The 6,238-nt window shown below is 30.4% G+C and overlaps 1 long non-coding RNA gene across 1 annotated transcript; it reads right to left on the bottom strand.

Moving 5' to 3' along the window:
• Positions 1-4,322: 4,322 nt before the first annotated feature.
• On the bottom strand, positions 4,323-5,740 carry LOC140181866 (uncharacterized). Its single transcript, XR_011877490.1, has 2 exons — positions 4,909-5,740; positions 4,323-4,672 (listed from the first exon to the last, which is right to left on the bottom strand). It is a non-coding gene; the product is annotated as an uncharacterized lncRNA (long non-coding RNA).
• Between the last annotated feature and the right edge of the window lie 498 nt (positions 5,741-6,238).

Genomic DNA, 6,238 nt, shown 5'->3' with positions numbered 1-6,238 from the left:
TAATGTGTTGTGTGTATATAATTTCACTATTACTCTTATTAGTGACATTTTATTTTTTTTATAAATTAATTTTAAAATTATATTTAATTTTTATTTTTATTTTGCTGTAATATTACATTATTAACATGCTATTGTTTAAATAATTATTTAATTTATATGTTATTATTTAAATGATTATTTTAGTTTCTAATTTATTTGCCACATAATTTAAAGTTTTATTATATTTTATATTAATTATATATTACATTATTAACAAGCTATTGTTTAAATAATTATTTAACTTATATGTTATTATTTAAATAATTATTTTAGTTTCTAATTTATTTGCGACATAATTTGAAATTTTATTATATTTTATAATAATAAATATAATTATAACAAATTTTCTTTTCAAATAGTACAATCCAACAATAACAATTATGAACCACAATAAATTTAACCCAAAAAAAACAAAAAGAAAAACATAATATACACCCACCGTAAAAAACAATTACGACCTACAACCCGCAATAAAAACAATGATCTAAGGCCGTTTATACCATTTAATAAATTAATTAGTTAATTATTAATCCACTGCAATCTTTTTAATTAATTTCCTGCAGCATCTGACCACCTCCTAGTAGCCTTCAGCTTTTGCTTTCCAAAACCTGACTTCATCTGTCAAATAATATACGGAACAAATATGTTGGAGTCATCTATAATAAAGGATTAAGTAACACATGTTTTCTACATGTGTATAACAATATGAACTTCTACACCATAGCAAGTGTAAGGCCCACATCGATTGGAGAGGGGAACGAAGCATGCCTTATAAGGGTGTGGATACCTCTCCCTAGCATGACGCGTTTTGACGAGAGAGTGTGGGGGGCTTTGGCTATCATCCCTATCGTCAAAGGCAAAACCGTGAGGCCTTGTGTGCCAAAGCGGACAATATCGTGCTAGCGGGTGGTCTGGGCTGTTACAGATGGTATCAGAGCCAGAACCCGGATCGATGTGCCAGCGAGGGCGCTGGACTCCCTTAGGGGGTGGATTGTAAGGCCCACATCGGTTGGAGAGGGGAACGAAGCATGCCTTATAAGGGTGTGGATACCTCTCCCTAGCATGACGCGTTTTGACGAGAGAGTGTGGGGGGCTTTGGCTATCATCCCTATCGTCAAAGGCAAAACCGTGAGGCCTTGTGTGCCAAAGCGGACAATATCGTGCTAGCGGGTGGTCTGGGCTGTTACAGCAAGACCCTTATAGAAAAGTTGCAATGATACTTTTATATAAAATGCTAAAAATGATGTTGTAATACGCCTTTTTTTTGTAGAATGAGAATAATTTGGACGTTAAAAACACACAAAGGATAAGTATCTGCAAAAGACACTTTGATATTTAAGTCAGTAAGTATTGAAGATGTATATAATAATTCTATGAATAATATAAAATGTTAGACATAAGAAATTATAAACTTATTTCTAACCAAACAAGAGAAAACAGAAAATTAAATTGAAAAATTTTTAAAAATACTATTTATAGACTAAAATTATCTACCGGCGTGTATTTTTATACAAATATATCATAATGTATTGTTTATTTTATTTTTAATAAGTATTTTTGTATTTCAATAAGTATTTTATACTAGTTATTGATTTTACTGGTTAATTTTGGTGTACACCTAATATGGTTAAAATTTTTTTGTATTGTCGATAAATCGCAATTAAAATTTTATTTTTACACTTTAAGAAAACATTGATAGTTTTACCTAGGGAATCAATTACTTGTCAACAAACTGTTATTTTCATTTATATTAGATTGTATTTTGATTATTAACAAAGATAATTATAATTTAAAAATTTTGATTATTAGATTGTATTTTCATTAACAACCAAGTAGAATTAATGAATGATGGCCGGCCATTTTTTGAAATTTGTTAAATCCAAGAGGCAATCCAACTTAATCTAAGTAATAAACTATCTTAACCAAAAGGTATTATATTGGTAATTTGTAACTCTTAGAGTAAGGAAAGGACAAAAACTTAGCGAGAATTTTCATAGTTATAAAATTATATTGCATATAACAATATTATGGAAGAGTTTAATTAAGCCTATATAAAGCATGTTCTATATAGAAGAGTTTAAGCATATAACTTAAGATTGCATGACAGAAAAGAAGAGAACCCTATGGCAAAGAATGGCGTGACACATGCAATAATTGCAATGTTGATTATTGGAATGGTTATGTGTTTTGCCAATGATGAATCTTATAACACCGCTGATGAATCCATTAATATTGCAACCAAGAGTGATGATGATTATCTTTCAGATACAATAATATCGTGTATAACAGAGTGCAAAAAACGTCATCCTTATAATTCAGTAAAGAGGAAAGAATGTCTTGAGGAATGTTGCAAGGCTGAATGTCACGAATGGTATCCAAATGATAAGAAAAAGTTTAAGAAATGCACTGAGCTTTTCTATAAATTGTACGTTAGATAATTTAGTAATGGTAAGTATCTAGTTAATTTTTGAAAAGTCTTTTTAATATTTTATTAGTATATTTTAGTTTTTGTTATTTTAATATTTTATTATATGAATATGTATTGTAGTAAAAAAAGTTTAATATCTTATCCAATCATGTCTTCACTCTTTTGCAAGTGTTGTGATATCAATGTATTATCTATGCTTTCGTATGTTCACTAATATGACTTAAAACCACAATTATAAAAGAAAAGGAAAAGTATAAGCTAATCGTGATACATAAAATGTACGTCAAATAATTTAGTAACGGTAACCATCTATAGTTAATTTTTAATTTTTTTAAAGATTTTATTAGTGTTTTTTAATTATTTTATATGAACGAAAACCATATGAGAATGTGAAATAGGCAAAAGAAAAACATTTTCAACATCAATATCATCTTCACAAAACTCAGGATCTCCTGAAACGGGTTTTGGTGTAAATATATGAGGATGTGAAGAGATGCATACTCTCTGTATAGCTAGAATTATGTGCATCGAATTTAAGAGTAGTTTTCAATAACGACATCATTGTGCAGTTTTCATAATGGGATTTGGATTCTCTAAAGTTTGAATTTCACTTTAGAGAATAAAGTGTGATCTTCTACCTTTGAATAATTTCTCTTTCATGTTTATTATTAGTCCCACCTATGAAATCACTGGTGAGAGATCACACTTTCCTTTCTAAAGTGAAATTCAAACTTTAGAGAATCCAAATCTCTCATGAATTTGGATCCTCTAAATTTTAGATTTTCACTTTAGAGGATAAAGTGAGATCTCTCACCATTGAATGCTTTCTCTTTTATGTTTTCTCTTGGTCCACCTATGAAATAAATGGTGATAAATCATATTTTACCTTCTAAAGTAAAATTCAAAATTTAGAGAATCCAAATCCAAAATATTAACACTTGGTAGGAACTACTCAGCTATGTGTTTGCTAATTTAGTATAAGATATACAATGAATAACTTAGATTACAAACAATTAACACTTCTCTTTTGAGATAAAAAATAAAGAATAAAGTGAAGGAAAGAAAAAACTGAAAACTTAAAAAGGATTAACACTTGTTCTCAGATTTAGATTTATTCTGAAATGTTTTAAAACACTTGATTAATTTAGGGATGAAAAGTATTGCTATGAAACATAAACACAAGCGAACAAATGAATCTTAGGAGAGCCGAACGCAAAAGTTTCACAAGACTCTAAGCCCAATGTGAGCTAAATAGTGTAAATAATTATTAAATATGTGTTTGTTTGCATGATTGTACCATGAATCAATTTGATTATTAGATTTGAAGGGTGTCATAGCACCCAGTGCATTAAACCATTTGGTTTGAGAATCATTGCTCAAAAACTAGCTACTCTAAAGAGTTACTATGAATTAGAGCAACAATGAATCCAAGATAAGATTAGACTCAATGTGATTGGCTCAAATTAGGCATAATATATATATATATATATATATATATATATATATATATATATATATATATATAGAAAGTTCTTTAACTGATACTAAAATATATAAATTTGTGAATTTGAAGAGATAGTATAAATTTAGATAACAGCCATGAAAAAGAAGCTACCATTTATTAAGAAATTTTCAAATTTCATTCTCCAATCATGATGGATAGGGGTGTTCGCGGATTGGATCGGATTGGATACAATATCCGCGTTTTTGAGTGTCGGATCGGATTGCGGATATATCCGCATGATTAAGCTAACTTTTTAATTATATTTTTATGTTAAAAATTCAATAAAAATGTTTCTTTCACACTTCTAAACCTATTTGTTTCTAGAATAATTTTAATCAAATTTTTGCTAAATAACAAAAATAAAATAATATAATATATAAATAACAAGTTTAACAACTACTAACTAAAACATACAAACTAACAAATAAGTAAATATAATAACAAACATTCTAACAAACACTTCCAATAATAAGTGAAGACAACAAGCACTAAAATACTAAAAGCACTAAAATACTGTCTGTGTCTCTGTCCCAGCAGTAGGAGCATCACTTGACGCTGGATTAGTCACTGATTCCCCTCCCCTTGCTGACTCAGAAGGTGTCGATGCAGCAACATTTGGTGGAGTAGGAATGCTCCCTACCTCAGATCCACTTGTATTGTTTGTAACTGCTTGCTTATCAGCCATTTCAAGCAACACAATCCTACAAGCAACATCTCACATAATTACATAAATCATATAAACATAAAATAGAACACCAGCATCTCACATAATTCATATAAATAATAACATGAGCAGAATTCTTTAAAAAACACAATAACAGTAAGGGTAATTACAACAGGTTACTATTGTGTATTGAAAAAAAGTCAAAAAATCGAGTCCAAATATAGAATAGAGAAATAGAGCATTTCAATTCAGCAGGTTACTCATGAAAATTACCTAAAGTCCTGAACGCGGCAAAGAGATTAGGGGGTGAGAGATTGGGGTTTTCAACCAGAGAATCCAAGCAGCTGCTGCTAGTGCTACTCTGATCTGGTTCTTGAGCATTAAGGTTTACAAGGCCTCGCGGTCTTCGATTTTATCCAAAACCAGATTCAAGATTCAACGCCATAACAGCTTGCTCAAGGATCTGAACATCGTCGTCAACGTTGAGGAGGAAACCGACCAGCGTAGGCAGGAATGCTTCTATTCTCGCAAGAGATTTTCCTCATAATCTCGCGCAAAACTAACGACATTGGGTGAACAGTAGAATGGGTGAGAGTCTGAGAGATTGGGGGTGAACGGTAGAATGGGTGAGAGTATGAGAGATTGGGGGTGAACGGCGGGGTGAACGGTCTGAGAGATTGGGAATGAATGGGTGAGATTGGGGTCTTGGAATTTGGGGTTTCACTTTGTTTCAGCGCTATGAAGGAACAAGGAAGGGAAGGGTGAAGTGCAAAGTGAGATTAGGGTTAGGTTAGGTGGCTGCGAAACTAAGTAACTAACATATATATATATATATATATGTATGTATGTATTTTAAATTATTTTGTGTGGATCCGCGGATCGGATCCGCGAATACAGCACAGAAATTCACGATCCGATCCTTAACAGGTGCAGATCAGATCCTATCCAATCCGATCAATCTGCAGATCGGATTGTATCCGCAATTATCGAATCGGATGCAGATAAATACCATGAATTTATGAATACGATCCGATTCATAGACACCCCTAATGATGAAAAAAGATCAGTCCATAATACTTAGAACAATAGCTTATGTTATTGTTGTATCTCATGTAACTTTCATTAGAAATAGTTAAAACATATTTTCCTTTGTCCCTAATAACATGCATAAGGCACTTTGCAGGAATTTTTTTAAAATAAATTAAAATAATTCTTTATGTTTCAAAATAAATAAAAACATAATTGCGTAATTCAATTTTTTGGACTGCAGATCGCTTAATACCTAGGCAAACTTTCATTCCAGGGTGGTCTCCACCTGAAAAAATAATTTTTTTTTACGGATAATTAAAAAAAATGAAAAATTTTTAAAATCATATTAATTATATATTTTAAACTTTGAATAAGATATAAACAATCCAATTCAATTTAAATAGTAACAAATTATATCAACTTTTTTTAAAACTAATCCAAACATACTATAAATACTTTTTTTTATTATTTTGAGGGATTATATTTATATACCTACAAACACCCATATGTCATTTACATATATATATATATATATATATATATTGTTTACACTAATGTCTAGGCGAATGACATT

Source organism: Arachis hypogaea, chromosome 19, assembly GCF_003086295.3.
Source record: "Arachis hypogaea cultivar Tifrunner chromosome 19, arahy.Tifrunner.gnm2.J5K5, whole genome shotgun sequence".
Classification (NCBI taxonomy): domain Eukaryota; kingdom Viridiplantae; phylum Streptophyta; class Magnoliopsida; order Fabales; family Fabaceae; genus Arachis; species Arachis hypogaea.
This window is presented reverse-complemented; position numbering and strand designations above follow the sequence as displayed.